At 35.3% G+C, this 22,894-nt stretch overlaps 1 protein-coding gene and 1 pseudogene across 6 annotated transcripts in view; both read right to left on the bottom strand.

Annotated features, from left to right (window-relative positions):
• The window catches only part of LOC145664525 (protein yellow-like), a 129,287-nt gene that overhangs the window by 39,467 nt on the left and 66,926 nt on the right, over positions 1 to 22,894 (bottom strand). The window lies entirely within an intron of this gene.
• LOC145664526 (protein yellow pseudogene) overlaps positions 1 to 22,894 on the bottom strand; it is a 40,062-nt pseudogene that overhangs the window by 4,784 nt on the left and 12,384 nt on the right. The gene's annotated exons all lie outside the window — the stretch shown is intronic.

Consider the following 22,894-nt stretch of genomic DNA (forward strand, 5'->3'; position numbering starts at 1 on the left):
TGGAGCATGTAATTCGATATACACGCGTGGAATCCTGTGAGAAATTAACTTCATATTTTCCCCTAGTCAAGTAAATTCCTTAGGCCTTCATTACTAAACAAATGTATTTCTCGAAATATATACGCTATGGGAATATAGCAGCAGTGTTTCCTTAGGATTGTATTTGACATTCTTAACATGTTTCATAATTTACAGATTATTGTATTTATCCCATGCAATGAAATGTATGATATTAATGAACTGAAAATAACTACAGTATGAACCTAGATTAATCGTAAATACCATGGTAACAACGAGTTTTTGAAATCTCCGCGCTACGTAAATTTCAGTTTTGAGCATATCCGAAGAATAGTTTGCTTATTAAGTTAATACCCACATAGTGTTATGTTAGGCGGAGATAGTCTAGTCACAGTTGTGTGTATTAACTGTATTTACAGTCCGTAAATTTCGCATTTTCAAGATCTAGAGAAGTTTGATCAGAATATACACTGACGAGGGAACCTATCCAAGTGCAACTCTGACTTCGAGTCGAGACTATGGTCGTTGGATACCTTGTCCCAAAAGAACATAACACGAAAAGTGATACATCCTCGATCGCAACCGTTGCAGAGATATAAGCGTGAAAAGTTCGAAATTGAGCTCCATACTATACATTACAAAGTCAGCTTCCGGGTCAGATTTTTCGGAAACGGTCAGGTAAGGAAACTCAGCGAATACATATCAAAGTAGTGTTAGGAGCCCACCACCTTTTGAATGAAAAAAATGTTGCCCCCGGGGCACTCGCAGGGTCCCAGGCGGGGTCCAACTCAAAATTGGCAAATGGAACCGGGGGTCAAGTAGTATATTGTATGAAAGCTAGTGTTAAATAAAAGAAGATAGAACAAATCTCAACTCTCTATGATGACCCTGTGCAAATGGGCAACTGGTCAAAATGTCAATACAACCTACACTAGAAAATATATGGCCACTCTTCTAAATCCGTTAAGTTGTGACAATAACAAAACAGAAAAACACGTTTAAAAGTGCAAGGTATTGAAGTTAAACAAATTGTTGCAGAGTCTTTCACAGTGGCCGTATATTTTCTGATGTAGGTTGTATTGACATTTTGACCAGTTGCCCGTTCGCACAGGGTCATCATAGAGAGTTGAGATTTGTTCTATCTTCTTTTATTTAACACTAGCTTTCATACAATATACTACTTGACCCCCGGTTCCATTTGCCAATTTTGAGTTGGACCCCGCCTGGGACCCTGCGAGTGCCCCGAGGGCAACATTTTTTTTCATTCAAAAGGTGGTGGGCTCCCAACACTACTTTGATATGTATTCGCTGAGTTTCCTTACCTGACAGTTTCCGAAAAATCTGACCCGGAAGCTGATTTTGTAATGTATAGTATGGAGCTCAATTTCTAACTTTTCACGGTTATATCTCTGTTGCGATCGAGGATGTATCACTTTTCGTGTTATGTTCTTTTGGGACAAGGTATCCAACGACCATAGTCTCAACTCGAAATCAGAGTTGCACTTGGATAGGTTCCCTCGTGAGAAAACTTAAATACCCTAAGTGCAGAATATATTCTTTGTATGATTGATATGTGTAATGACCTGAGCCCTCCAATTATTATTATTATTATTAATAATAATAATAATAATAATAATAATAAAATCATTAATATCTACGGTATGTGACAAGCTGGGATTCTCACAGAAAGCATGTCCACTTGCTTATTAAGTTGTTTAAAGTGTTAGTGAATATTCGAATCCCGCTTAGGGTATGAGCGTTGCGTATTATTGTACCCTCATATAATGCTCAGCCTCCATTGGTCTAACTTATGGAACGTAAAACTCAAAAATAAATTAAAAGTAGATATAAGATCAAAAGTGCTAGAGAATAATTTCAACCTTGTTGGAACAGTGTTGCCAGTAACAGTAATCTACATGCACATCAAATACTATAATATGGAGTTAACTTATAAAGTCCATTCAATAAACAACTGGAAAAGTTTTATATATAAAAAAAAATACAAAACTTTGACAAAGTTTGTGCTTTTTTGTGTGTGGTGTCCTAGAACTTATCAGATTGATCTGGCTCGCCTACCCCGCAAACGGGATGTTGGGAATCAGTAGAATAAGATATCGGTACCTTTGCAGTGTAACACGAACGTGGAGAAGCAGAATGCCATTAGATTTATGTTAGCTGAAGGGTTAAAACCAATCTAAATGCACCGTTGGATGTCAGTGCAATGGTGAAAGTTCTTTGAGTAACAAGTGTGATACACCTGTTTACCCGCATCAACTAATCAACCTTCGCAGTGTTGTTCGTGCCTGCACAGACAGAGCATCCTGGGCGTGGCGAATATTCAACACTTGTTATACCCCGTTTGAACTTATCTGCACATTCGTACACTTGTATCAGACTCAAATAAGTTGCATCATATTGCACTGTCGTCCGATGGTAAAGTTCGATTGGTCTCAACCCTTAAGCTAACAGAAATCTAATACTCCGCTGCTCCATGTTGGTGTAAATCTGTCAGGGTGCCATCATCTTGTTTCACTGATTCCCAACATCAGTTTGCGAGGCAGGAATGGCCAGGTCCATCTGATAATAGTTCTAGGATACCACTAAAAATAAAGAAGCACGAAGTTTTGTATTTTTTAAATACATTTTTTCCTGTTATTTATTGAATGGACCTTGTATTTTCAAAGTTTGTTCCCTAACTTTCACAGTTTACAAATTTCGGAAAACTTCATATCAACATATTGTAAGGTTATTTCCCAATCCTCCGGCTCGTCTACGAATCGCCTGTATATTAGACATCTCTTGGCTACCGTGGAAAGCACCGTAGCTAACGATAACTATTGGCCTGACTCAGCTATTAGGCTACTGACAGTGAGCAGTCTTGCGTTTATAAAAAATATTACTAATACGTAAACATTTTCACTTAAATGTTTATGCAAAAGTAACTAAAATGTTAGAAATTTTGCATATTAACATTATTCACGTACTGGTATATTTTTGTTTTAGAAATAGGATTATTATTATTATTATTATTATTATTATTATTATTATTATTATTATTATTATTATTGCTGCCTAATATTGGTATAACTATTAATGTTAAAATTTAGGACTAAAATTAGGATTGGATAACTTATGAGATATTACATTACTTTATAGCATGTTACATCTTTGATATAATACACTTACATTGTGCATTAATGGTGTTAATGAGTTCTCAACGCTCCAGACAAATTTAAATCCGGAATTCCAAGGGCATTACAAGCACTAATAAGCTGTAAAGTTTCTTTATAATTGGCTACCATATATTTTTTTCTTTATAACAGTTTGTTTTCTTTTCCTTCAAGGATTTTGTTAACAGTTATATTAAGTATTACGCACAGGATTTAAGTAAAATAGACTTTTTTTTCTGTGGGATTATTATATTTGAGAAAAAGAAATCTGAATAAACTAAATAATGAACCTTTGTTAGTTCAGGACAGACTGGCGCACAGTGGTCGGAAACTGGGAAAAAGCGGTCAAAAATCGATTTTGTCAACTTCACCGCCTATGAAATCGGTATTGATATTAAATCGTCTCTCCTGCTTCCAAATCCGGAGTTTCAGGAAATAGGAATATTTTCGCTGTCCATAAAATGCATGTAAAGATGAACAAATAAAAATGCAGAAAAATCAGTCAAACATAAACCAAACAATATATATTTTAACCATTTATGTTGTTTCTGAGGTCGATGAAAGCAGTTGAATAGTACATTGGACTCAAATACTGTGTGTTAAGTGAAGAGTTTTATTTGTTATCCCTTGTCATATCATTTATATGATAGCTTTGTTAGTGTTATTAAAAAGTTACATATACGCTGATGTTAGTAGCTCTGCAGTCTAAGCTTATCCTTGCTTATCTGCAAAATAAGATTTATTGAGTTGACCATGAATAGTACAAACGTTGAGCATTGGAATTAACTGGAGCTAAGTGTAACTGAAGGACTCAGCCCCACCTGATTGGAAATTAGTGATGAGTAATGTTGTGGTCGCAATCGAGATCCGCTATCTGAGCCTTACAAAGGGAAAAGGCATATTGTCTTGTAATTTGGATTGTCCTTCATCCCAGGCCCGTACCCAGGGGGTCTAGGGGGCCCCCTAAATTTTTACGGCAGGCTTGCAAATGAACTATAATATGGATGAGTCGCCCCCCCCCCTACATTTTTGAGCTGGCTGACCGCCTGCTTACAAGGGAACCTTCCGAAAATGATAGTTGCAGTGAAAGATGTGACCTATGCCAATTGAAAGAGCTCTAACAGAGATGATCATTCCCAAAAAATTAGCTGCCCATGGCAATAGGTACAAGTAATATAAGGGGTTGAAGTTCGGGAAACAGCAAGGTTGGACAAGGGGGGAAAAGTGCAATTTCCGCAAAAAAGGGGGGCACGGCAAAATAAAATGCTGACAAGTGATATATAGAAAGAGACTTGCCATAATAGGGAACAAGTGAAGGCCACAAGTGGGGTTAACAGTGTTGCCAACTGCAATGAAAAGAACATGTTTTGCAAAGAGTGCAAAGAGTACAATATTCAGTGTCAACCTGTCATGTAGAACATAAGATATGACGTGTATAATCAGTGGTACAATCTAACAAAAGAAAATATAAAAAACAGAAGTACGAAGAATACGGAAAAGATGGAGTTGGCCATAATGCACCACGTTTGATCACGAGCTGTGCATATTAGAATGAATAAAACAAAAAAGCACCAACTATATAGGAAACCGACTTACCTAGGTTCGAAAAGAAAAACGAGTTCCGAAGTTGGCAACACTGGCCTTGAAAATCCAGACAATTCTAATATAGTTAGGCCACTCGCTTCACAAAAAGGAAAATTCCGGCAACAGGCATTAGCTTTCGCATCATTTGTGTATGCTCGTCAACATTGTACGTGCAATTGTTCGATGAGACAATGGTCCAAACAGAAGATACATTTGCAGTGAGCACAGCGGAATACTACCAATCCGTCACATATGGTACAATAATCGCCTGTGAATGTCTCGAAACAGTACTCTAGAGGTGTCGGAACCTTTGGTGGTCTTTCTATCACATATCCACACCTGTAGAAAGCAAACATAATCAAAGGCTTGAATAAACATGCCGTAAACTGGTAATGGGTTAAGGCTTGAAGTTTCAGAAAATTCTCGCGGGACCAAATGTTAGGCCCTTTTCAGACGTTATGATAAATCATCAAGGGTAGAGATTTTTTATCATATGCAGGTGAGATATTTTCTATTTACACACAGCGATATTTTCCGTAGATATCTCTAGCACATGGTCTATAGGGTCTGACATCTTTCGGAGATTATGCGAACTACTTCAGAAACTTTGAGTGTCTCCTAGACAAACAAAAGATGACCACGCTGTTTGTGAGTGTGTGTGTGTGTGTATGTGTGAGCACCGTGTCAGTCAGAAAAGGACAATTCCTGTTTCTCGCTAATTTGTTCCCGCCGTAGTGAGATAAAGACCTTGGAATGGAAGACAGGGATGCTGCAACTTTTAGCTTTATCACGTCTTTTGGCAATGGTATCATTGTATTTATGTTTAAAAAAGAAAAGAAATCGAAAAGTCTGGGTAAAAGATTGGATTAGAAGACGATACGGACATGGGATTCATGTTAACCTCGTACAGGTAATCAGGACTGAAGACAGTATAATGTACACGAACTATTTTAGAATGCCGGATAAATTATTTGAAGAATTACTTGAAATGATAAAGCCAAAAATTGAAAAGAGAAACACGGTTATAAGAACCATGTGTCCGTAGTATACGATTTCCTGACGTGCTTACAAGTGCAGTATACGAGTAAGCTACTGCGTGGAAAGCGGGATCATACAGTTATTGTGGAAGAAGTAGGGAAAATATATTCTTTTTTTTTTTTTTATGAATAAAGAAAACATTATTGAAACTTAAAGGTCACCTATTACACTTTTAACTTTTAAAATATTACTTCTCATTAAGATTTTTTCGTTCGTGATACCCGCGGCATTTTCCATTGTCATTTTGTGTTCGAGTTGGTTTGCTGAAGTGGGCAGAAAATATACAGGTAACTTGTATGTGTGATTTTATGCTATAAAAAGAGTCCAATTTGTTTTATAAAAACGCAAAAATCTTTGATTATATTCCGGTGATGACAAAACAACAAAGTTATATCCTCAATCTGGTACACTGACAGACGATATTCATTTACACTAGATTCAAGATTAAAAAAAAAAATCAAAACATTCTTCTACAATAATGACAAATTCCACATTAATTGTAAAGCATATTTACCTTCTTCCCGTACGTTCCTGCGAAGAATATTTATCGTAAATTACATGAATTTTGAAAGGGTGGCTGTAGCCCAATATCAGTCACTGGTACATGCAAAAAGCATCGGAATATAATTTTGTATCATTTGTGATTAATCTAACGCTTCCTGAAATTTCCAAAGTAAAATTTGAAATTTTTATAAAGATCCACCAAATTATGCTTCGCCCCCTCTGTCCCCCTAAGATGGTGCGTTACCAAAATATCATTCCAGATTTGAAAACCGCATACTCTTTTGCTACAGTGACGCCAAATTTCACATCAATTAACAAAAAATACCTTCTTGTCGTATGTCCCTACTAAGGATATTTATGGAGTTTTTTTATATTTTTGAGAGGGGGCTATAGCCCCATATAAGTCCCTGGCACATGCAAGGAGCATTGGAGCATTAATTATGTGTCATTCGTGATTAACCTGACGCTTACTGGCACACCGAAAATAAATTTTGGGATTTTGGTAACACATCACCCACCACCTTTTTACGCCCCTTGCCCCCAAAAGGGGGGCCTTCCCAAAATAATGTTTGAGACAGCTTTATTAGCTTTGTTAATGAGTGTTTTTGCATTTTGTAACAAATACAATTCATTTGCCCCAAAATCTTTACGAATAATTATTGGAGAAAACTGCTTCCAAAATTTAACATTGAATCTCCCATAAGGAAAATGAACTTTTGTGTTTACACCCCCAAAAGGGAGGCTAAACAGAAATTTTCTTTTATTTCCTTTAGAAATTCAAAAAAATTAAGATATTTCTCAATAAGAGTGCCAAATTTTACATTAATAGTGTGAAAACTTCATATTCTCCCAGTGCTGTAGAAAATTGCATGAATTATGGAACAGTATATTATATATATATATATATATATATATATATATATATATATATATATATATATATATATATATATATATATATATATATATATATTGCAAAATTTTTTTCCCGACCTTAATTTTCAAGATACAGGATTGAAATATTGCACACGTATTGTCTACATAACTACGTTTAAAAAAAGAAAAAAAAACATATCCCTACCTGAACCCAAGCCCGGGCCAGAAGGACGCAATAATTTCGAAAAAATCGAAAAATCTCCCGGTTTTCCTCGATTTTTTACAGTTTCTGGTGTATAATACGGACAAATGAGTGGTACTGTTGAAAATGATGCTCTATCAGTGGCGGATCCAGAATATGATAAAGAAAGGGACTAAATCGTAGTTTGTAGCTTTATCCAGTGTAAATCAGAATTGAACCCCATTTTATCCAGTGTATACCTGAGCGTCAAGGCTGGGCTAGAGCCCCTATAGCCCCTCCTTCCAGTGTGCGAATTAAATAATCTATATTCGGGGGAGATAAAATTAGTCCAAAGGACATAGTCTGAAGGTTCAAATTTCAAAATGAGACAATAAATGCCCTACCCCCCATATATATATATATATATATATATATATATATATATATATATATATATATATATATATATATATATATATATATATATATATATGTCTGTGTGTGTGTTTAATTTAATAAATCTACCGACAATAACTATGCACATATATATTGTCTGACATACACACACCCCACTAAACCTTTCTGAACGTGTTTTAATGTTGTACTCACTCTTGTCCCCGTAGCTCTCTAAGGTTTATTTAGTTAATAATTCGGCTTGAGCGATAGCCATGATCACAAGCATATGTTAATTTTTCCACTCATATTGAAAGCTTCCACTTTGCATTAATACATACAGGTTGCGAAAAGAAATCTACTTCAGTCTTGTGAAAACCACTAAAATTATTAGTTAAACCGGACATTTTTTTTTTTTAAGAAAATCTAGATATTAGCCTATCAAATAAATGGATTGTTGCTGGTACCGATTTCTCACATCAAGGTCAAATCGAAGGCCAAATATTTAAAATCTCTCAATTCAAATTTCGAGCTTGTGCTTCTACTTCCAGCTAAAGCTGTGCTCATCACGACTTTTTTTTTTCTCCAAATATCGATTCCGTGATGGGCACAGAAAGTCAACACTTAAAAATTACTTTACTGTTAGGTTGAAGATGAGTTGATTCACTATGGGCTACGTTACTCAAATGAAGTAAAACATTGAAGTTTTTCAGATAACATTATTAGCGTGGACAGCAAAATGTACAGCGAAAAGATGGAAAAATGAAGGGTTAACTTTAAAAAAACCCGCTCCAGTTGAAATGCTTATACAGACACGGACAATGACACGGAGAACCAGTCGTATTAACAAATGCTGAAACAAATCTTGAATTATTCGCTTATTCACCTAAAAATCACCTTCATTAACATGTCTGCTCACTACGAGCGTATCCCCCAGCGTGTACGTTAACATATATTTACGAGAGAATACTTATATCTCAGATTTTGAGTACAGTTTCAAAAGTTCATTTCCGTAAACTGTAAAAGCAGTGATTATTATGCTAATTATCACAAATTAAATGCAACTTTTGAGTTGCATACACACAACCTACTAGGGAATGAAGACCATGTGCTAACAAAGGGTACACTGGAAAATGAAATAACATGTTATAACAAAAATTAAAATAAGATGATAATCGATACAAATATAGAGGATGAATATGACATATCCGAACTTCGCCAAGTATGGTAGAAGAAGCTATTTGTTTACTTCTTCTTGGCCAACCGCTAAGAACATTTATAAATCTATATGTGGCTTTGTTATACGCAATTAGTACATTCAAATTCACAAACGATGACGAACTGAAGGGTACGAAGGTACAGTTGCAACTAACAACCGTAGTCATAATAATATAGTTCAACTAAACAACATTGAAAATAGTGGGTAATTAGGTGGTAAGTAGAAATGACCAAAACTGAACAGTTTACATCGATCATTTCGAAATACAGCTAGAAGATTAAATTTACAAGAAATAACAAAAATCAGTGAAATTTGGAGTTATACTAAGCATAGTTTGAGGGGGAAAGCGAGCATCTCCGGTGGGGATACTTCAGCTGACTTCTTTGGGGGGAAACAAAATGTGATTGAGGGGGAAAATCCCCCTCACCCCCCCGGTAATTCGCACCCTGCCTTCTTCGATCCGCCACTGTGCTGAAGAAAATGAAGTATAAACTATGATCCTACGATAAATAATCCCATGATCTTAACATATTTCAGATTCTATCGAGAATCAAATTCATGGTGTATATTTCAAGGCGAAGTTTCCCTATCTGATCAAGAAACTTGTATTTCAGCATATAGGGGCAAACATTTTTGTTAACTTCATATCACCTGCATTTCATTGCAGTTTTATTTTATTATAAACTATTGCTTAATTCCATTATAGAATTGTTCATAATATTTGTCTAATTATCTTCGACATTTTCAAGTATAAATGTACTTTTTTTTTCATTTCTTTATATAACGAAATGTAATGCCATAGTGACCTTTTGCACTATGCTCTCTGTTTCGTTCAGAGCTAAAGGTGACTATTTTATTTCTAAACGAAAAATAAAATTAGTTATATTTAGTTCCAGAATTAAAGATGATGGATGCCAATGTGCGGACCACACACAAAACAACTTAAATCCATCTTCTTGACCATAGCTAATTATGGACTATAATTGAAGAGCATTCAATTCATTTTTGAGCTGTAAACTTATTAATAGTAAAATCTAGAACAGTTTTACGCTTGTAAAATTCTACTTCATTTTGTTCGCTTGACAATAAATATATAAATAAATACTAGCAGAATATGGAATCACACCTTTAACTGTAACAATATTTTCCTCTTTACTGGAGTCCTATCTGATCGATGAAAAAATAAAAATAAAAAAGTAGTAAAACGAAAACTCGAACACTGGTCGCGGGAATGGGAATTTGCACGGACCCAATGAGCTACGGAATAAGACACAAATCATACTATATATATGGCAATAACCCTAAGCTTCACGCTGTGAAAGAACGTTGTCACTTTTTTTTTTTTTTTTTTTTTTTTTTTTTTTTTTAAAGAAGGAATTCAAACCTTATAAAACGTTATGACAAGTGCCTCAATTTGAATGGTGAATATGTTGAAAAGTAATGTAATGTGATATTTTTCCCATGTGTATAATAACATTTTGTATCTGCGAGTGTGTGCCATTGATATCAAACGGCAGTCCTTTTCCGAATTGACCTCATAGTATTTAGTACATTGATCTTAATTTCAATGTAATTGATTACTCAAGCGACTCTCCAAAACCAGAACTGGAAGTCAAATTTATCTTGACATAAATTTGATTTCTCCAGCCATACAAACAAATGGCACGACCGAACAGTGGCGTCTAAAAGCTTGGGCTCTCCCGTAGACAGCGTGGAGTGGGACCCCTTCTCTACGTCCCACTTCACAATTTTGAGCTCCCTGATGGTGTGGGCCCCCCACAATGCGGGGTCCGCGAACCCCTTATTTACGCCCCTGCAACCGAATACTGGAGCTACGATAAGCGCATTAATTAGATTAATAATGCTGTGAGTTATAATGTAGATAGATATAGATATAATCTATTTAAAACAAAACATTTTACTTGATTTTTCATTTCCGAAGTTTAGAATTTTGCAGTATTAGTTTCTCAATGAATAACTGCAAATTAGAACATTAACTTTGAGCATAGAAATGAACTATGACTATTCATTTCTATGAACTATGAACTATATAAAGCTCTTCAAGCGTTGTGAGATAAAGTTGTAAAATAACCATCAGCAGTGTTTTGTCTAATTTTGTTAATTTTGAGGAGAATCTAACACTCTAGGGGATATTCATGACTTTTTAACTTTTGTTGCAGGTATTTTCAAAAATCTTTAGAGGAATTCTACAACTTGGGGGGGGGGGGGTCGTTTAGAAGGCACTGCACTGTAATATATTTGCAAATTGGGTAGGCTATAAGCAATGGCAATATTTTTTTATTTATAAGTTATTTTATACTAGATGGAAAATCAATCTAACAACTCTGTTTAATTTGAATTATCTGTATTATCTGGGGAATCAAAAATATTATATAAAATCATGATAATTATTATTTACAACCGTTGTCAATCCAATGTTTGATAAAGATCTTTCAACATTTCTCCAAAACATTCCATCTTGGGCAACCCTCTTTCAAATCATTCCTCAGTGCTTCTTAATTTGACCATACCATACGGTATCAGGGCCTCTTCTAGGTCACTTCTTATCATTTACACAGAAAATAACAGAAGAACATATTATTGAGAGTGGTCAAAAGAGCAGGACATATTTCAGCCCAAACTAATGGAGGAAGTGGCCAGCGGACATCTTGACAGAGGACGAAATGGCAGGTGGATATAATGATAGTTTATAATTACAAGTACATTGTTATTTAATTGAATTTTACATTATAAAATTTCTAATTTACTGTATGCGCTCATTTAATCATTGTATATATATCTATATATCTATGTCTATATCTATCTATCTATCTATCTATCTATCTATCTATCTATCTATCTATCTATCTATCTATCTATCTATCTATCTATATCTATATATCTATATATATATATTATGACATGAAATTGCATGAATTATGGAACAGTATATTATATAATGTTATTACATATAATCTTAGAAGTTCTAGGGAGAAGATTAACCCGACTAACATAATGGTTAACGCGGTGACTTTTGGTTCAAATGTTTTAATACGATATTTAAAATAAAATACAATTTATATAGAAGTAAAGTAAGTATGAAATAACTATACATAAATTCAAAATTCGAAATTTTAATTATGAAGTATCTATATACAATTTTGGAATTCGAAATTGATTATAATAACATGAGATAAGCACTAAAGCGCTTGATTGACAAACCAGAGTAAGAACCGAAAATAAAACAATATTGAATAGGTTTACAACAGGGGTGGCTAGGCTTTCTAAGGTTTGAGGGCTACTTCTCATTTCCGAATTCTCTAGTGATCTACTAATCAAAATATAGATTAATAATGAGGACGTGATGGACAGTAAAGAAGAAGTAAATACGAACAATAAAATTAAGATTAAATATTTTTTAAAAAACCTAATTAATTCATTTTTATTTTCTCAGAAACGTTCATTTGTTATCAGAAACTAGAAATCAGTCCATCGAGACTGATTGATACAGATAGTGTGACACAGACCACCGCGGGCTACCTCTCACGATTGCCGGTAGGCTAGAGACCATGCTTGATGTGTTGGCCATCTCTGGTTGGTTATAATGACTTGTTTCGAAGACATGAAAAGGGTTTCAATCAAGGACGTGTCGCTTCTGATGTATGTGGTCCAGGTTTCAATTCCCGGTGCTAGTCGGTTTTATCTCATTTTAAACTATGGATCTACCTTTGCTTTAGCCGAGGTTAAACTTCAGATATCAAAGCAAACCAAATTGAAGCGGTTAATTTGTTGTAGCTTTCGTAGTTTGGAAGTATACTCGCATTTCATAAACAGAAACCGGGGAAAAGATATTTCTTTCCTTTTTGTCAACAGAACAAACCACTGGACGACAGGTATAAGCAAATTCTTAACAAAACCTGTTTTTAACCAGATATTTCCCGCTTTCCTTCCAAGAAGCTGGCAGCCAAGGAGGGTTGGAAGCGGTGACCTATTCATTCCTTTGTTTCTCTACGGGGGGCTATACCTGGCTTGCATGCGATAAGTTGAACATGTCGAACTTATCGCATCGTATCATATGCAGGAGAGATATCATGAGATAAACTAATTTAGACGTTATGATTTCTGAAATTTATCTCTACCCTTGATGATTTATCATAACGTCTAAACGGCCTCTTAAAGTGAGTATCTGATAACACAAGCTCTATAACGTAGCGCACAAAGTTCTTGTATGGTCTAAAAACAAACACCAAGTGGTTGTATCAGACCCGTGGAGCCAGGAGGGATCAGCTTAACTTTGAAATTCCCTCCGGATGGTACATGCTCGTAGAGCAAGTTGGTGTCTTTGTTCGCTGTCCAAGAATCAACAAGTTGCAAAACATCAGTTAGGTTTCTTTCTGCCAAACTTGGCCAAAACATGTTGGCATAAAACACGTTTAAATCACTCTTCCGCATGTTTGCGATTGTATTTGGGAAGGCATTAATATTCAGAAGAGTTGACAAAAAGTTTTTGGTCTTCTGGGGTAATGTTCTTTGCCTTCTGCCACATGCACATACATTGGTGACAAGAGAGTTCCATCAGCAGAGATGACAGGCATTATCATATACGAATGTGATGAAGACGTGATGACGGAAGAAACCTAACTGATGTTGTGAAGACCACCAAAGGTTCCGATACCTCTAGAGTATTGTTTCGAGACATTCACAGGCGATTATTGTACCATATGTGACGGATTGGTAGTATTCCGCTGTGCTCACTGCAAATGTATCTTCTGTTTGGACTATTGTCTCATCGAACAATTGCACGTACAATGTTGACGAGCATGCATAAATGATGCGAAGGCTAATGCCTGTTGCCGGAATTTTCCTTTTTGTGAAGCGAGTGGCCTAACTATATTAGAATTGTCTGGATTTTCATGACCAGTGTTGCCAACTTCGGAACTAGTTTTTCTTTTCGAACCTAGGTACGTCGGTTTCCTGCATAGTTGGTGCTTTCTTGTTTTGTTCATTCTAATATGCACATCTCGTGATCAAATGTGGCGCATTATGGCCAACTCCGTCTTTTCCGTATTTTTTGTACTTCTGTTTTTTTCTATTTTCTTTTGTTAGATTGTGCCACTGATTATACACGTCATATCTTATGTTCTACATGACAGGTTGACACTGAATATTGCACCCACTTCATATAGTGCTCTTTGCAAAACATGTACTTTTCATTGCAGTTGGCAACACTGTTAACCCCACTTGTGGCCTTCACTTGTTCCCTATTATGGCAAGTCTCTTTCTATACATCACTTGTCAGCATTTTATTTTGCCGTGCCCCCCTTTTTTGCGGAATTTGCACTTTTCCCCCCTTGTCCAACCTTGCTGTTTCCCGAACTTCAACCCCTTATATTACTTGAACCTATTGCCATGGGCAGCTAATTTTTTGGGAATGATCATCTCTGTTAGAGCTTTTTCAATTGGCATAGGTCACATCTTTCACTGCAACTATCATTTTCGGAAGGTTCCCTTGTTAGTCCCTGAATCAAAGTTGTAGTGAAAACATCACACACAGTGCAGTGATAAACTATCAGTCATTTGGAGCTGCTGTGTATTACACATCAGTGCAGTAGGATATAAGAAGATTCTATACTGAATATTTTAATCTTACCGAAACATTATCCTAAACTAAATTACATTCCAATAAGTATTAGTGTTTCTTCGAAGATGGTGCAAGTGCAAAACCGCGAACTTTAATTTTGTATTCTAAGGCCAAACACACATTTGTTTTACATCTTTTTATTAGCTGCACATAGAATTAGAGGGAGAGCACATTGAACCTGTAACCGCTTCTTGGGTGCATATTAAACGTGCCATAACTTCGTACTGCCTAGCGAAGTCCAGTTCACATAAGGCGTCAACATGTTATGTTTTCAATTTATAAACTGTATGTATGATTCACGAGGTGGATTTCAAAATTGCGACTTTCATTTTTCTGTGTCCTCCCAAATTTCTCTTCACCTTTATTACTCCTCTACATCGTTCCTTTGGTTATATTTTGCAGTATTTGACATTATGCGAGGGGTTTCCATACTTTTGGACCACCCTGTATATATATATATATATATATATATATATATATATATATATATATATATATATATATATATATATATATACGCACGTGTTGCAGTAGGGATTCATAGAATCACTTTCGCAGTAGTTGCAATTTAGAAAGGTCAATTACGTATAGAACTATAGACAGACGTCCGTCAACTTCCATTGTTTCGGAATAAACTATTTTTATCCACTTTTTCCGAGTTTCCGACCACTGTGTGGCGTAAAACAAATCTTTCACAATGAGCCAAAACTACCATAGTCTTTGAAAACATGTAAACTTATTTGTACTGAAATGAACAAGGTCATGAAGCAACATTTAGAATTTGGAGTGAGGGACATTTTTTTAAAACACAGCCTAAAACACTTTAAAGTTATTTTCAGTAAACTAAAATAATTTTAACTAGTAGCAACAGCGAGCAACCGTCCTTAATGCTGAGTAAAGATAATCAAAAATATTTCACTGAAATGTAAATACAGTATGACATAAAATCTAAAAGTTTACAATCAAGTTAGCAGTTTTTGAACCCCATTCCGATGAAGGGAGCGCAGAATGCGAATATCAGAAGGAACAACTTGACATAATCAAGGAAGGGGTTGGTTAATTTGGATTCGAAAATGGAAAATATACTTGAAACATTGAAGTAATAGGAAATAGACAAAAATTATACTTGAACTGTACACAAAAGCGTGGTGTCGAATTTTAGTATCGCTGTAAATCAGCGGTTCAACCTAATTCATATCACGACCCCATTTTATCACATCCTCTTGCCAGCGACCCCCTTATAATTTCTAGTTTGTAATAAGCTTGTGTCGGCTTTTTTAATATATCTATTTCTATAATAGTAGAATCCATTTCTTGTATATACTGAATACAGTAAACTTCCTAAAAGCGAATAGATTAAAACTAGTGGTGGGCGCAAAAAACTATTTTCTGTTTTCGATTTTTAGAAAAACCGAAGCCGGTTTTTGAAAATTTTCAAAACATTGGTTTCGGTTTTCTTCAAAAACCCGGTTCGGTTTTTCACCGGATTCGGTTTTGGTTTTCTTCAAAAACCGGTTCCGGTTTTTCCAAAATTTGTTCTATTTCTGACCAGAATAGGGTTTCGTTGTTCTCCGGAAGCTTAATCCGTTTCCACAGAAATAGTTTTGTGTTTTCCAAAAGTTTTCACTGAAACCAGTTTCGGTGAAAACCGAACCGGTTTTGAAGAAAACCGAAATGTCGGTTTTTTGGGTTTCGGTTTTCTAGAAACCGGTTTACGGTTTTGCCCATCCCTAATTAAAGCCAAATTTGATCATTCATATTTAGCAGTCATACGGTTTCAAAATGAAGGCAGTTTGAAAAGTAAAACTCGCTTAATTTTGGGTCATATGATAACGAAATGAAGTGATTTCTAACTTTGGTTTAAAAAACATTGAGAGTTATTTAAAAAAGTTATCGAGTATTTTAAATGACTTGATAATGTGAGTCACGAAGATTGAACTAGACATTGCCGTACTAGTGAAATCACACGATGCTCAGGTATCTCATTAGCTTTCAATTTTATTTCAATATGTAGGTTTTATTAAATTTGTATTTTTCTGGTTTTCCAACATGCAGTTCTCATTAGTTTCATATCGTACTTCTTTCATTTAAATTAATTTTTAAACAATTCTGCACCTGTTAATGTTTTGTAGACCAATTTTTTATTGTCCTTAACAGTATATATAAAAACAAAAATGTGCCTATTAGAACAAAATTCAAAATAATATTTAAAAGTATTTTTCGGTATCAGATTCTAATTATATTTATTTCTTCTGCTTATCTTCGCCAAACACCTCAGGGGTCGCGACCGCCAGGATGAGAAACCCTGCTGTAAATAAACGGTACTGGCGTGGCAGTCAAGTTCGCGTATTTTTTTTTTTTTTTCGGGCACCAGTCTAAATTACTCCTCCAAATAATACAATACAAACTATATTGAGAAATAACAAATCTATTGATTTAAACAAAATTTAAGATTTTTCTTTAAATAGCTGCTGCTGTTTCTAAAAAAATATTGTAGGGTTAATTGTGCAGATTCTTTCTAGGTACTAGTGAAACTTTCGAATGCCTTCTCACAACGCTTCGACATTGACACTAGCTGTAAGGACATTGTGAATTTCGTGAAACATAGAATATCTCCACGATAGTGATAATAATAATAATAATAATAATAATAATAATAATAATAATAATAATAATAATAATAATGGTGATTTACTTATGACAAAATTTTAAAATAGGGAATTTTTGAAGGAAAAATGCTATAATAATTTTGTTCGTATTTCATAATTAAAAAGCAAATATCGTGGTTTAGATACTTTTTTCACTTACTGATAGAATTAAGCTAAATTATCGGAAACTACCACAACTACTTTTTATATATATATATATATATATATATATATATATATATATATATATATATATTCATGAACTTTTCATTAACGATCTAGAATGGTGTAATTTTTCGAAAAACAAATTTATATGTTTCCAGAAGGAATAGTTTACTGGAGAACAAGTTGGCCGTACTACTGAAAATATTGGGCCTTATGCAGTCATCGTAAAGTGTGATTAACGCCATACTTAAAGGTTTGACTAACGCATGCTTATGAGAAATATACTCAGAATCTCTGATTAGCACGTAGGTGTTGACTAAGTTAATCGTATGTATTTAATTTGGAGTAGAGGGTACCCTGGTTTAGCCATAAACTTATGATATGAGAATACAAAGGCAATTACCAGTTTGTCTGTCTCATCTTTTCGGGTGAATTAATTATGAAGCAGCTATTTAGTCACGTACCCTACAATAGCAGAACTGTTTCTTAAAGTGAAAAGTGAGAGATGAGTAAAACATTTCCAGTTTTCTACGTGATACAACAGATCGATAAATTATTTTCCCCTCAGTGACAATAGGAGGATTATGTTGTAACTAATATTAATTGACTGCTACTTATTCCTACCGTAAGTACATCCCTCAGAAATCAATAAGTTAATTATAATCCGATTTCGTAACTATAAGTAGTGATGTCAAACCACAAAGGAAATATTTCGTACTTCATATTATATATTTCATGTCTACAGACTACATATGCACACGTCTAGATTTCCGTAGTTCCCACATTTATTTTTCTCGCCCGATATATTACGTGACCATACCCAAATCACCGCATTAGCTGAACTCCAAGCAGACAGAATGCGAAAAAGTACACCCTCCTTAGTACAGAAAAGTAATATTACACTAACTAATGGTGTGACTAACGCTTGATTAACGAATTCTCTGAATATCGCTCATTATTATTAACGAATGAGGAAGTTAGTGCGGAGTTTCCATATCTCAATTAGGACATCTACGTGCTGTGCCTCAAGAAAATGCGAATACTTATCTTATAACGCAACATTTCTTTCTCTTGTTGAATATTTCATAAAAGCATAATTATAGTCCAGAAGAACTGAAGATGTTGCACTTAGCCACTGGCGCAAATCCCGGGGGGATAACGGGGGCATGTTCCTCCAATCTTAGAACTGGGGGCTGTCCCCCCAATAATCCAATTTGAAATGTATATTTTTTTTGGGGGGGGAGAGAAATTTGATGATTTGAATTTGATTGCCACAAAGGAAATGAGATGAAATTGATGTTTCCTTGAATAAGCCTCAAATCTGCGTACTTTACAATGTTGAAGACTACTCTGCTTCCCCGATCCTCCACACCATTGTTTTTCAACTTCATAAATATTTCGAACATAGCTAAAAAAAAAAAAAAAAAAAAAAAGTACGGTCTTACCCCCACCCCCCTAATGCTGAGGACAAATTTGCGCCGCTGCACTTAGCCTTTCCTCACATTGTACGAACGTGTAGTTTATACATAGATCTAGCCGTAATGATCAACAGTTTCCTCTTCCTCACATTGCGCCAACAAAGCAGAAATTTACAAGGTAGTGTTTCTTACCAAGGAAAAAGGAAACGCGAAATAATAAATTGCAGGGCGCTTGCATATCTTTAGTAACAAAGGTTCAAGTAGAATACATTATTATTATTATTATTATTATTATTATTATTATTATTATTATTATTATTATACGAATTACAGCCTTCGATTCCAGTACTCAGATCCATAAGAGTTAGTTCTAGCAAACTAACGAAAACATAGTAGGAACTTAAGATCAGTGGCGTAAAGTAGGGATAACCCTGTTATCGCACACAACTTGGTGAGATTCCAAGAATATTAAGAAACAAATTGGTATAAATTTACTATCAATTTTTTAAAAAAGGAACGGGCCGCCGCATTCAATTTTTCGATTTTTCAGTTATTGCTTTTAAAAAAAAAAATACGAAATATGATCAAAATTATAAATTTCCGTAAATCTTAGTTCAAAGAAAACTAATCCTATCAAAGACTCTTTCTGGGTACTTTAGAAAGAAAAAAAAAGTATTCTAGGTTCAATTAAATATTTAGGGGATTCCTTCTAATAAATCATCTTTTATAGTAATTTTATATTGAATGAACCTAATTTGATGTAATTGAAAAGGGTTTGGATCAATTCACTGAAAAAGCATTGCACACTACTAAAAAATATTAAACTGACTCGAATTTAACAAGGTACGTACAATTATGTGTTTAGATGACAAATATAGTTTACGATGTTTGTTAGTTACGGTAGTTAATAATATATTTTATGCATATTAAAGAAGTACTTAATTTAAAATAAAGGGTAAGTCATAAGTTTTACAATATTCTGGCACACAACATATCTGTTTACTATAGTACAATGAAAGCAGGTTAACATTCAAAGTAAAGCCCTCGAGTGGAATTGCCTGCAGCTACCTTCCTGCCGGTTCCTCAAACTTCGACACCAAATCTTGTCAGATGCAAAGTAATTACTCACTGCTAGTTCTACTGCCTGCTGGATGGTGAAGCATTGTGATTTCAGGAAATGCATAGTGAACCAAACCAAGAAGTGCACTATGTATCGAAGAAGCAAGGTCAGGATTATATGCTGGATGTGGCATCAATCCGATGCCATCTAGTGTTGCCAACGAGATCAGAATTTTCGAACGACATACGAAATTAGAGTTCTCCCAATAGAAACAAATATACTTTCTAAAATGAGAAATCACTTTCACTATATCTTTTCGAGACAAGACGGTCCCAAATCTAACTTCATGAACAACACTAACGCCTTCAAGTTTTTGAATTTTTGGTGCGAGTTATGTTGCAGCAGGCACGCTTTTGAGTCACCAGTGCAGGATATTTTTGGTGTAGAGCACCATACATCCTCTAACTGTTCGGAGTAAAGCTCGGCATTAATGACAACTTAGAGTTTGTTTTCAACAATCAATTACCCTCTCAATTCCACCACACAGTATGACTAAGATTGAAACTGTCCTTTTGACGACCGGTCCTGAAAGTTGGCCCTTGCTCAACCACTGTTTTTCCACACTCCGATTTCGAAAACAGAATCATCCCATGTAACAATCAGTTTACGGAATTGCACATCATACGTATTTTGCAGCAATTGTCGGTACACATCCTTTGGACCTGAGCTGGGTCAACTCATGTGACACAATGTGGCAGCTCCTGGTGTTTTATCCTTGAGTTCTTGAAGGTGGTGCAACATACTACAGTCGATATGCCGAGTTAGTTTTAACAATTTCCGTATGCTGCTGGATAGAGTTTCCTCAGTGGTGTGTCGTATGACTTCAGAAGTTTTTACTCTCGGGTGGCCGGAACTTGACATCGAATTTCCTGATTCAAGTTGCTGTACCGAGGTTCACTGGACCTTCCCCTTTTCTCATGACAAATGTCTATTCTCTGCCGCAGCGTTGAGTTCGAATTCATACAGTAACAATTCACTTATTAGACGTTGTTGAGCATTCATCGTCATTGTCAATAAAATTTGACTGAAGACAGTGATCCACTGGCGACCTCCATGTTAAACAGTCTGCTTGTCATACTACCTCCTTGGTTAGTTTGATTTTGCATTTAAGGTAGATCACTGCGAATACACGCGTCTGTTTGAATTGTGGGAATATTGTAAGACTTATGACTTACCTTTGTATATATATTTTAAATGGTTTGCTCTTTACATATGAAAATTAGATAAACAGAAAACTTGAGATAAGCATCTAAAAAATATTTTGGCCCCTACTTTAGTTTCTACTTTAAATTTCTTCTTACGGAGACAAAATTATTATTATTACTCATTATGAAGCATTGGTACAGCGGGGGACACTGCTATGAGTAAGATTTGCATTATTGATAAGTTCACGTTTGATTATATTTTGAAAATTTAGTGGATGCTTCTTAGATGGGCTTTATTTACAGTTTACAAATAGTAACATTAGCAAGATAATATTTTGGGTGATGGAAGCATAACAAGCATAACTCAATACACCCTATCCACTGTCAATATACCAAAATTTTAGGTCGAGAACTCGACAGATCTACATATAATCGAACACGAACTCCCACCGGAAATAGAACCGATATTTTCTCTTGCACCTAATTCTGCTATCAAATCATCGCGGTCAAAATTACTAAACTCTTGCTACAAAATAACCATATTTTAGAATTTAGCAGTATCTAGTTAGTGATTTTCAACTGGTGTGCCGTAGCATACTAGGGGGCCGGCGGCGAAACCTTCAAAGCAATGTGACAATGAAGGTGAGAAATAAAAGTAATTCTATATAAATTTGAAAGGAAAAAAAAAGTAAAATATTCCAAAGGCCTAAAAATATTAATAAAAATCAGCCTCAGTGTTGCCATCATATATTAGTGTGTCGTCGAACGTCGATACATTAAGGGACCTTCTGGTGTCACACGAAATGTGGAACAAGACTATGGCCAATCGATTTGTGTTAGTGAACACGAAAATCCATAGGCGGGAAAAACCCTCGATCGCAACAGTTCCGTATTTATGGGGGGGAGTAGGGACACTATCAACACAACACGTTGTGGATAATGAGACGAAATATGGTGCGAGTTCGATGAAAGTATGCATAGAAATGCAATTAAACATATTACAATGTGACATTACATTCGACAATACTTTGACAACGTATTGTCGAATGTAACGATAGAGGCGGATCTTTTTTTTTTATTATTATTATTATTATTATTAGACGTTATCACTGCTATGTACCGTACATGTGCACAGTTGTGTTATCTGCAGTATATTGTGCATCTTTGGTGCTTTGCAGTGTATTCACACAGGGGCGTATATAGTCTTATGTCATCATCATAATCAAACATTGCCGATACACTGCTAGATGAAGGTCTTTCCAATACTTTTCCACAAGCATCTATTATGGTCAGTCCATTATGTTGCACTAGATTTCTTTGTACCCTATATTTTTAGTCATACTTCTGGATAATTCTTATTCATGTTCAACGAATACTTCTGATCAGGCACGTAGCAACTCAGGACTTTAGGGGAGGAGGGAGGATCCTAGCAACATTAAGGGGGATAGACAGTATCACGTGAGACAAACATATGAAAATGAATGCCTACATGTATACAACAGTCTATACACATCGGACGTTACGAGGGTAGGGAGTGCGGACGCTACAGACAATCCCCTCCATAACTTTCTTCCATTTCTGCTTCACGGTGTAGTCTACAGGCTGTCCTATAGTTTGTGATTGATTACTTGACTATGTATTATTACTGTACTATTCCCCTGCCGTCTTCTCAGTTTTCCTCAATTATATGACCATTTTTATTTGTGCTTACCCGCCCCTCCTCTGTCGTTACATGCTACGCTTCTGCCTTCACTTGTTAGAGTATTGTCGAATG

This window comes from Thermobia domestica, chromosome 11 (genome assembly GCF_964235325.1).
Source record: "Thermobia domestica chromosome 11, izTheDome1.hap1.1, whole genome shotgun sequence".
Classification (NCBI taxonomy): Eukaryota; Metazoa; Arthropoda; class Insecta; order Zygentoma; family Lepismatidae; genus Thermobia; species Thermobia domestica.